Source organism: Hyposmocoma kahamanoa, unplaced genomic scaffold, assembly GCF_003589595.1.
Source record: "Hyposmocoma kahamanoa isolate Upper Pololo Valley unplaced genomic scaffold, ASM358959v1 100375, whole genome shotgun sequence".
NCBI lineage: Eukaryota > Metazoa > Arthropoda > Insecta > Lepidoptera > Cosmopterigidae > Hyposmocoma > Hyposmocoma kahamanoa.
The window spans coordinates 111,370-123,895 of NW_020653315.1; positions in this window are offsets into that span (position 1 = coordinate 111,370).

The window sequence follows — 12,526 nt, forward strand, 5'->3', positions numbered from 1 at the left end:
CGATGGAGATGACAGACTATTCGACTATTCTAGTTACATGTGTGCATCACTTTTTGCCCAATGTAATGATTTAAATTACATCCATTACTATTGTAATGGACAATTAGCAATAATTTCTGTCATTCCTAAATTCCTAAAGTAACGTCGCGACATCGGAATGTGACTGGCCTAATATTGATCCGAGGTCTCTCAAATATGAATTCCTCGCTTCCTACACATTCCGAAACCCATTCACAACCGAAATTCAGGAATGAGTTTCGAAATTTTTATTTTATAATAACGCACACACTCAACATACAACCTGGGACCTCTGCGTAGCAGTCCGGCATGATAACTGTTCGGTAACCAAGGCAGTTAAAAATGTTTCAGGTGAGACGGTTAGAGAGCTGGGTTGATAATGATGCTTGTGATATTTATACGCATGACGGCGCTATTTAGTTAGAGTTATTTTCCAATGAACTCGTCCGTAACAATCGGAAGTTTAAAAATTGCCCTCGGCATATTATTGGCATCCGTATGTCCAATTTCCTATAAAATTAATTTCTCTCGCAATACCTATTGTTTACACTGTTGGTTTAAAAAAATGCTACTTAAAAGTTAACGCCGTCTTAGGAATCGCTGGTGCGATGAAATCAAAAAAGACCTAAGAGAAGTCACTAGTACGTGACTGGACGATGCAGGTTCAAAACCGGGGGACGTAGCGGAATCTGGTATTGAAGGCCACTTTGGGTAACCGTCTTACCGAAGTAAAATGAAATTATTTTTCAGATTTAAATCGCGCATTTTTTCTTATAATATCAAGTGACGGGACGAACAAGTCGTGCGCCTGATGGTAAGTTACACGCCTGTCCATAACAGTTGCCGTGCCACTCAGAGCTTTAAATCGCAAAGATCTGAGGGGCACTGACACTGTGCCTGAGACATAAGTTGACAAGTTCCATGTGCCTGTAATTTCGCAAACTGGCGGCAGAAGAATAGATAAAGTGGCGGTACTTTCCTGGACGAACTCTTTCACAAGGGGCTATACTGCTGCTAGCTGCATATTAGTTTCTTCAAACAAACCAACCCTTTAAATGCCTACGGTGTATTTTGTATGCGCGGACGACGAGGAAATCACGCGCGTTAACGCTATTCAAACGAGGTTCAGTCGCCTACCAGTAAACTTTTGAATACGTTCTTATTGAAGCCTCTAAAGCACCGTAGGTAGAGGCACCGTGAAATACTCCTCAAAACAACACTACAATAATAATTTCCACGAATGAATACCAAAATAACTACACTGTTAATTTTATAAAAACAACAAAAACAAGTCGATCGTACGTAATTCTCATATTTTGTTTATGTAACCAAACAACAACGAAGTTGAATTGACAAAGGACGCAATAAATAAGTTAGTCTCCAAAACGAACATTGTAGTGGACAACAACAAACTAAAATCAATATACACATCACATCATCGAAAATAAACTCTAAAGCTTGTAAATTACAGTTCAAAAGACCCGTAGCAGCATGGAGTTACTAAAACCGGATGCTTTACACTGAATGATAGTGAGTTTTATATTGAATGCCATAAAGGTTAATATAGAAATAATGAAAACAAATTGAACAAATCAGGGCTTTCCGGGAACCAGTCACTTAATCAATAATAAAACAAAAGACCAGCGCTTTGTCTGGGACTTTAGAATGTAAACGAAAGGTTGGAATTTAAAATGACGTCATATCTAAAAGGAATGATAATAAAATTGAGTAAAAATCGTAACATCGTCATTTTTAATGCGTATTATTGAATTGGTCACGAGTTGATAGTAAACGTCATAATTCTTTGTTAAATACATACATAATAACGTATGCGTATGTTGCGCTAGTGTTAAAAGTTGCGCTTTACATAGATAAGTGTTAGTTTTCGTGGCTGCGTGAGCAACTATTGAGAACATGACATTTGAACGTAAAGCTAAAGCATAGTTTCCCAAAGTGGTCCCTACCGCCCCCAGTGAGCGCTGAAGTCCTAAGGGCCTCGGAAGCAATTGGGTTGATGCTGTCCAGGGAGTGCTATTGCATTTGAAAAGAAAAAACCCGAATTATTTATATAAACTAAAATACATATACATAATTTTTGTACCTTGTAATTTTTTTGTGATAATTTAATACATAAAATTCGTGTTTTCAATTATTTTCTGTGATGGTGGGCGTTGCAATTTTTTCATCTCGCCTTAGCGGGCGGTGACACAAAAAGTTTGGGAACCTATGCTATATAACATCTATCCAAATACAGTCTTTAGAAAATACTAATAGCGTTTCTGTTCTACCAAATCAAGAATGAGATGCACAGTAAAAGGGGCATTATAGATCGATTAATTTATAGTGACTTTTATAGGTTGTTCGAACATCACAACATCTTTGTGATGTAAATCCAAAATACAGAACTGCAAACTGGTTATATAAATTGCAGAACCATAAATGTTAACCTCCCTGCAAGACTGCAATGTCGCGACCTTCCACTTCACCTTGCGACAGGATTGAAAAGTTTATTTTTGTAAATAACTAACAATTCTTTATAAATATTTTTTAACTATAATAAACGCATTTATAAATAAATAAATAAATCTAAAACTAAAACTACAGTTAAACGAGTAAGTTAAGTTACGACTCATCCGTAGAACAAAGCTCTATGTGCATGACTACTTATTCTCAGGACATGGCACATTTCGTGCGTTCTTCTTCGCTGTGGATGTCAGATCGACCGTTGTTCGATTTTATATTTCCGAAACGAAATGTGATATAAAAATTCTCAAAACACCTTTACACAGACCTTAGTTTGAATAACTAAATTATGTATTAATCCTCTTTTCGCTGTCGCATCGGATTTTGTTCTTCGGATGAGTCGAATAACCACATTTATTACGATCTCAATCAAAGATCCTTGACACATTTTGTTAAAGTTTCATTCAAATTATAACAACACTTTCGGAAAAGACCATTATAATATAAATTAGTAATTAATTGTTATTATTAACAATAAAATTAAGCAAAACAAGCAGTGGTAGCCAACAGTTTGACCTACCGCCTATAATTAAAGCAGAGCGGGCATCTTTAATTTGAAATTTACTATGAGTTTATAGGTTCACAACGTCGGTTTAGTAGCAGTAGGGCTCCTTGTGAAAGAGTTCGTCCAGGGAGACTGCCAGCTTACCTATGTCTGCCGCTAGGCAGCAATGTGAGCATTACTGCGTAACGGTTCGGAAGGGTAAGGGTGCTGGTGAAATTACAGCCACATGGGACATGTCAACTTGTATCTCAGGGTGACGGGCGCGGTGGCAGTGAGTGCCCTTAGAATCTTTGCAATGTAAAGCTCTTACTTACTGTAATTATTAAGGATAGGCGTGTCGCTTACCATCAGGCGCACGACTAGTGCGTCCCGTCACTTGTGGTTTTATAAAAAAAATGTGTGAAGTCCTCTACCCGCATTGTGCAAACTTGGTGGACTATGGCCTCTAACCTAACCCTCGCTTGACAGGAGAGGAGATGATGTTGATGATTAATAATAATGTGCCAGACAACGACACCAATTGCCTGGTCTCCAACTAGGGAATTCCCTGTACTTTAAATAACAGAGAGCAACGGAATTCACTCGTCAGGCCACTACCCATAACACCCAGACCAGAACCAATTTAAAAATTTCATTTCCAAAATGGTCCGGTCCTACCGGAAGTTGAACACGGGACCTCTTCATCTAGCGCTCACAATGCAAACCACTAAGCCACGGAGATCCTTCGTCATCGTCGTCGTCGTATTATAAGCCTATTATTATGTAAATATAAATAATTTATAGTAGCTTAATGCAGCTTCTTATTCAAACAAAATTTCTCATTTTCCTTCCTTTATATTTTGCACCATTATTAGCCAAGACATATTTTTGGTTTACCACTTCACATGTTGAGGTCATGACTAAATAATTTATTATTTTTTTATGATATCAAGTAACAGGACGAATAAGTCATGCGCTTGGTGATAAGCGACACGCCTGTCCGTAGCAGTTGCAGTGATACACAGAGCTTTAAATCGCAAAGATCTGAGGCTCTGCTACTGCGTCTGTCACCTTGAAACACAAGTTGGGGTCGTATTCTAGAACTCTACTCAATGCTCAAGTCAGGATTGCAATGGAAACACAAACACTGGAAATACGACCCTAATGGCAGGTACTTGAGTATGATTTCGAGTGCTTTAAACCATACTCAAATCCTGACTTGAGCATTGAGTAGAATACGACCCTGAAAGTCTCAAGTGCCTGTAATTTCGCTTGCCCTCTTACTCTTCAAACCCGGAACATTGTACTCACATTGCTGCTTGGCGGTAGAAATTAAGATAATAGCAGTACTTCCCTGGACGAATTCTTTCACAAGGAGTTTTAGGAGAAACGTCATAACATTCTTTTCATCACACTTGCATGTAAATAGTATGATTGCATGCATGCTACCTTGACTATAATGCCCCAAATGAAACCTCGGGCCTTTTTTTTTCTCTTTACAGCCATTGACGTGTAATGAGAAGAAAAAAGACCCGAGGGTTTTATAATATTTATAACAAATAAACTTTAGTATAAGGTTTTTGTTTCATAGGTCGTTTATATTCAAGTACGGTCATTGACAAAAATTTCAGATACGGCTGTCAGCGATGCGAGAGGCGATGCGAAGCGTTACCTTTACAGTTATTCAGGGCTCATTGAAACCCAGCGCCAGTCAATTATGGCTGTAGCATAAACTGAATAAAGTCCTTTTGCGTACGCCACAACCGCACAAATGACAGTACAATTTGTAGTCGTTGTTTTGTTTTTTGTGTTTTTTATTAATCCTTTTTATTTTGTTTTGTTTGTCAAGTGTTTTCAATATTTTTTACAAAATATTTTGTTACACTGTGTACTTTCCCTCGTAATCATACACATATATTTTTAATCGACTTCAAAAAAAGGAGGAGATTGTCAATTTGAGTGCATTTTTCTCTTTTTTTTTGTATGTACGTTACGCGATAGCATTTTTCATTCTTTTTTATTGGAAAGGGGGTACCTCAGTAGTGGTCCCATTTCAATTTGAAGAAAATTATCCACCTCTAGCGATGGGAAACTAGGGGATGCATCCAGTTTTGCGCACTTTCCGGTAACCGATTTCAATAAAACTTGGCAAATAGACGTAATTCCACGAACTTTTGAGGTCGGTTTTTTTTAGTACTCAGCACTGAGATAATGTTAGAACAGTTTCAAACTAGAGTTATGTACTTTTGTTATCGGTGGATTGGAAGTAAAATATATTCCCGGACACATAATTCGAGGTACCCTGCATTTTTAGTATTAAAAATATTAAACAATATGTGATCGAATTACGTGTACAGGAGTGTATTTGAAAAGAAAGCTAAATTAGACTGCTTCCGCAACTTTTACAGGAGACATATTATGCCGTAACAGCCATTGACTTACAATTATATGGACGTCGGGTCCGCGCTAAAAAGTGTCCGAACTTATAGGGCGTTAAAATCGTATACAGAGCGTCATTCACGCTTTAGTCTTCGTTTGTTTGACTGACAGCGAAGCAAGCAAAATTAGACAGTACTGCGATGACATTACAATTTAAATTCAACTTTTTAGCTTTTTCATATTCCTTTACATGTCACTACGTTTAAATAGGTTGACTTGGGATATTTTTTTCGTGGTTTTTGTATTAGACGCGTCGTCCATTTATTTGTAAGTCAATGGTCACAGCGTTAAATAAACGAGTCACATGGCTATGGTTTCGCGCAAATCATACGATGCACACGAACAAAATTACCTCTAAACAAAGGAAGTATAAATTACAATTAAAACGCCACGTGAACATGTAGCTAATTGTACAAAAAAAGCATTGGACTGCAGATAATGTTCATAAAATTGAATATTTGTTTCAAACATGCACGTAGTTGTTATTTAGCAGTTTCTAGTAAAACCGCTCACTGTTTTTAAACAATTCGTCACGAAAAATAGATATTCGGCATCGATGACTTCCGTAGCTCAACGATTAGCCTTATGGACGCCAGATGGATTTATACCGGTAGGACTGGCATGTGAAAGAAAATTTTATTTATAGGAAATGTAACGCGTCCTACTTGGATCGAGCTTATGGGATTCCGCTACGCGTCGTCTAGGGTTGGGGGGTTTCTTAACTTTTTCTATTCATGAAATTCAAAATTCAAAAAGCCCACGGACTCTTTCCGAAAAATGATGAAGAAGAAGGGCTCGCGGGTTGCATTGACGCGCACCTCTCTCGTTCCAATAAAGGACAACACAAGTCACGCGCACAGTACCTATTTACTCATAAATTGTATACCAATTTTTATATTAATGCATTATGTTAAGTAAGAGACTCTCGCAGTATATTACATGGGCCCCTTAGGGGTGGGTCAATGGACCACAGGTTAAGAAACCCTGGTCTAGGGGGAGCTTTTTTCGTTTGTTGTATACCCGGCATCAAGTTCCCAAATTAACACTCGTCTTGAATATCAAATATTTAGTTTACCTCTGTCACCCATACTACACTTTACTACATAGCCTTTACATCCGAAAAAAATAGTTTAATTTCCTAATTTCTGGGTAGTGGCCGCGAGTGAACTTCGTAGTAGTACACAGTGTAGGGTATTTTCTAGTTTGAGACCAAGTATTTAGTGTACCTAGTTGTCTGGCACATATTTTTAATATTAAAACAAAACTTGTTTATTTTCGGGCAAAATTTTTATTAATTTAAGCTCCGAAAATTACCACAATCATTCGTAATTTTTAGCATGTTTTCCTAACGAAGCACAAGGAAGTACGCTAAATACGTATAAAACAAGAAATGTTAATAAAACTAGGCGCAAAAAATATTGTACCAACGAATTGAGTGTTTTTAGTACACTGTTACACAAGATACCTGACCCGCCAATATGCCCAAACCGAACTGTTCTCTGATGAGAGCCATCTTACGTATTCAACAGAAAAAAACTAAGTAATTTGAAATTTTAAGCAATACATTGGCGTGTTGCTTAAAGATGATGAACTTTTATTTTCTATACTTTCTTATCAATAACACCAGTGCAACAGTCCTTTTACGATCCATGTGTAGCGACATGTGGATACGTTTGAGGATCGTCAAAGGAATGGTTACCCGAATCATGGCAGTGAGATGCCTTGCCACACAAAGCGTCGCAGTTTTCTGCGTTGCGAATTCGCATCGCGCCAATTTGCATTTTAGTGTTTCGACCCTTAATTATAAGATTCCGCGGCGGTGACTCGACGTTGGTGCGTATGACTTTAATGAAAATAAAGCAAACGTCGCACACTGGGGCAGAATACCTTCAAGTCTGGTATTAATTCAAAAATCCAAACGCCATAATTACCTTCGTTATATTGGCAGTTACTTTACCAACATGTCCACTCAGACACCGTAAGTCCCGTGGCCGATAACATCGCCCGTCTCTCTCCCCTGGGTCGCAAAAAAAGCATCGTGTAGAGAGCACGACTGTCACTCGTTAATTCGATATTTTTTATTAATCTCAAAAATATTGTGTCTGGTTGAAATATTTTAAAATTTCGCTTCTTTGACATGGATACGTCAGCTGCAGGTAAGTGCTATATTTTTATAATTATTATTTAATAAAATTGAGTATATATTATCTAAGAAATGAACATTGTAATCTTTCGTGAAATTTCTGCATTTCTCAGAAACGTGTGAAATTTTAGTTGTGTACCTATGCGGGCATATATGTACTTTTGTTTTTATGAATAAATAGTTTTATTATTGGGCAACCTTAGCACGTGGGACTATTTTACGATATTTTGCGATTTCGGCAAGAAATAGAGTTTTTAATATTTACCTAATAAAATAATGTTTTCTTATTTATATGAATTTTAATAACGTACGACTTCTCTTGGTTCTAGCACCTAGTTGTAGCACTGCATCGTTATCAAGAAAAGAACTATACGACATCTTAATAAGTTCTAGTGAGAGTAAAATTGAAGAACAATCTTCAAGGGCGAACAGCCTATTCCGAATCTCATTTGGCGAATTTAAAGAGAAAAATGTATAAAAATTAAAACAATGCTTTATGTTTTTTTATTTATGTGTACGTTACTATATGAACTATATTTATGATTTTAACACATGATTCAAAGCAATTGATAATTAATACCCAGTTTTAAAGTAGGTATCCTGCCCCACTGTGCGTCGGCAAGAAACTACCCTAATTGCCAACGCCGTATGCGTTCGCAGCCGTACTGAGGATCGGGCTGCCAGGGCTTTGGCGCGCAGTTTCCGTCGAGTCAGCGCCGCGGAATCTAATGATTCAGACCACGAATTGCTTCGAAACATTTAGAACAAAAATTCGACTTAAACTCGAATTATCCGTTATTTTAGTTAAAATTCACATTTCAAAATCTGAAAATCGTCAACAAAGTTGGCTTGCGGGTCAGGTGTCTTAAGTCCATGCAGTTTTGATAAAAAATAACGTCATGATTCGCTGCCGCAGTACACTGAAACTGTGATTTACGCTTCGAAGCTGGAACCATCTTATCACCAGGGACATAAGAGTTGATTATAATTCGTACTAATAAAAATGCTCATAACAGCACGTCAGTGCCTCGTGTTTAACGATACAAAGGTTTATTAGCCATTTTAACTACACGAGAAAAGCGCAAATTTCTGATTACTCATAGTTTGCCTGGTTAGGCTGCAATAATCGTCTTGGTGATGTTAAGTTTTGCAATTTTTTGCTATTTCTCTCACACACTTATTGCACAGGGTTATTTGTTGAACACTAACAACTCAGCTGGTTCGTTCCGTAGAATAGCGCTTGGTAGCACTAGAGCTCCTTCCGCCAAGCTTCCGCCAAGCAGCAATGTCAACATTACTGTGTTCCGGTTTTAAGTTCCGGTAAGGGTGCTGATGAAATTACAGGCACATGAGACTTGTCAACTTATGTCTCAGGGTGACGGGCGCAGTGGCAGTGCCCCTCAGATCTTTGCGTTTTGAAGCTTTGAGTGGCACTGCAACTGTCAAAGACAGGCATGTAGCCTATCACTAGGCACATGACTTGCTCGTCCCTTTACTTGATATTATAAAAAAAAAGGTTAGTTGGGAGAGCGTCGGCCTGGTATGCTGCAGACGCTGCTGACGCTCGTTTTTGAAATCCTAGTAAGTTCGTACTGCTTACTTGTTATGATGCGATTAACTTACTTTTGTGCGTCACTGTCTTTTGATAACCGTGTTAATATTGGCTAAAGTACAAGCACCGTTTATTGGATTTTAGTAACGTTGACCGAATAATAGTGGGTTCAAAAACATACTTCATTAATAAAAGAACTAAACTGAATGAAAGAATCGATATTTCATTTGACAGTACGGTAAAACCATTATTATTATTCATTCAAACAGCCTTTGAAATGAATCTATTTTTACATTTTCCGGATCGAAACCACGATTTCTTTTCAAACAAATGAACAATTTACAGGCAGAGTCCGCAACTGTTTATTGTTTGAAATAACAAACATACCTACGCGGTTTTGGATCCGGAGACAATAAAAAATTAAAACAGTTTCTTACGTGTTGCAATATAAATATATAAAAAAATATACATTATAATTAAGTTTGAAAGTCAGGATTTCACCACCATATTTTTTTTTTTTTTTTTTGTGAAATTACTCCATTAGTTTGTAATAATTCTTAAACAAAGATCGAACACTTAGAAAAAATTCACTTCGCTACGGTTGGATTCGAACCAACATCTTCCAGCAAACCATGCCAGACGCTATACCAACTAAGCTACGGAACGAACCAATAGACCTCACGAACTTTTCCATGTGTCTGTTGCAGATATTTGTTTTTGGTTTATTAAGAATTCTCTGCCGTAGCAGAATATAAATTAGACAAAATCACATACGTTGCTCTGTACCCAAAATAGGTAACTAAAGCACAATACAATAAAATACAAATATTCTTTATTGCACACTAGGACAAACACAAAACAGTACATAAAATAAAAACATAGGTACAACATGCAGCCTTCTTGCTATATAGCAATCTTTTTCAGGGAACCTTCCGGTTACAGGAAAAACGGTGAGATAATAATTAATTGAGAGCGTAACGGAATTCGTATTTAAAACACATATTGCACATACACAAGTGAAAAAAAAAAAAAAAAAATAATCTAAAACAGATATCCAAAATAATAGTAATAAATAAATTACTTAAATAAATAAATAACAAAAAAATACATAAGATTACACAAAATGAAGTAGGATTTTATAGAACATAATTATAGAACTTTGAGTAGAGTTTTGAAAGACTCAACAGACTTAGCGTTTCTGATCGATTCAGGTAGGGTATTCCACAGCTTGGTGCTTCGACCCTTGAAGGAGTTGGAATAGAAGTTAGAAAAATGGATAGGGCAGTTTAAAGAAAGAGTGAGAGCATTTATGCATCACGAAACAATCTTTGAGGTAGGGAGGAGAAGTGGGATTAAAGAGAACAGAGTACAGGAGTGCACTTGCAAAACACTTGTGATTTGGAAATCGGAATCACCGACGACGGTACTACAAACAGACCCGAGACAATACAGAAAAGTTACGATGAAAAATCTTTCATAATTTCACAAATATGGCGCTACGGTAAAACGTTCAAAAACAAAGCGATATGCAATAAGCACATAAAAAATCGTAAGGCCTGCTGACTCTGCTGGTTCGTTCTATAGCTCAGTTGGGAGAGCGTCAGGCACGGTATGCTGATGGCAACACTGATTCGAATCCAGCCGGATCGAAATAATTTTCCTTAGTGTTCGATCTTTCTCTTGTGTGTAGTGGAATAATTCCACAAAAAAAAATTTTATATCTTGGTAAAAAGTTCGTTTTTTACATTGACCCGGCCGGGGATCGAACCCGAGACCTCAAAGATACCACTTGACAACAGAGGTCGTCAAACTTGCCATCGCGAATTTCTAGAGTTTCGATAAGTATGTCAGTCGACAATCAACATCAAAATGAAGGGTCGAAGTACCAACAATTTATTCTAGAAAACAAGGGCAGTGGACCTTTCGTGACCATTTGTAATGTCAATAGGTAAGAAAGTGAAACTCATCAGTTTCTAATTTCTTACCACTTACAGAACCACTTAAATAATAAGAAATATTCAAAAAGAATCACGTACTAATGCAAACCTTCGCCAATCCCGTCAATTCACTCGCCTTGAAGAGATCAAGGAAAATAGTCGCCTTATCAGTCACAATGTACCTGACTCGACGATACTAGCTTGTTGTGTACTTTCAATGTATATACAACATAAATGTACAGATGATAATGCACAAAATTCCTTTATTACCCCGCGTTTAACTTCGAAATATGACATAAAAAGGTTCTAGTAATGTATGCAAAACATCAACTTGATAGAACAAACAAGAAATACAAATTGCCTTGCAAAATTAAAAACTTGTTTATACATATAATCTCAATACAGAGTACTATAAAAAACCGACCTCAAAAGTTCGTGGAATTACATATATTTGCCAAGGTTTATTGGAATCGATTACCGGAAAGTGCGCGAAACCGGATTCATTCCCTAGTTTGCCACAATTAGATGTGGAATATTTTCTTCAAATTTAAAACAACCACTACTGAGGCACAGGGTCAAGAGCACGTCAAGTTTGACAAGAACTCTTGACTGTACCCTCTCCAACAAAAAAGAATTATCAAAATCGGTGCACAAATGCAAAGGCCGGAGTTATAGGGTAACATAAAAAAACATACAGTCGAATTGAGAACCTCCTCTTTTTTGAAGTACGTTAAAAAGGAGGAATATGTAATAGGGTGTATCACATCCTCCTTTACAATAAAAATTTGCTTAAATACAATATTACGAAAATGAACCATATTTATCACCCTTGGTGTAATAAAATCGCGTCTGTAAAATTACAACTTTTCAGCAGAGGTGCAAATAAACTACGAACGAAATTAGTAGTTAAATTTCTTATAATGAAATAGGAGAGTTATAAAATTTTATATGTGCGTAACTTGTTTAATGTTGTTCGTATTATATGACTTTTCAATAATATCGGCACAATCCAAATGTGGTTCTTTTTTTTATTTATTGCTGAGATTTATTCAAAAATGTTACTGACCAAAGCTGGTAAGGGAGGTCGCACGTTTTCTAAAGATTGTAAACCGTTTTTAATGTAGAATAGAATAGATATTTATTGCAACGCTTGTGGCGTTGGCGATATAGACACAAAAAAAAAACAAAAATTGATACACAGACAAACAAAAGAAAATAAAAAGAATTAATAAACAAAATAAATAATACAATAAAAAAATTAAAAAAAAAACAACACAAAATAAAACAAATCAGACAAAAAGCAAAAAACAAAATATAACGACTACAAATTTTGTACTGTCATTTGTGCAGTTGTGGTGTACGCAAAAGGACTTCATTCACCATAAAGCCACAGCCATAATTGACTGTGGCTTATGCTGAATGATGTACAG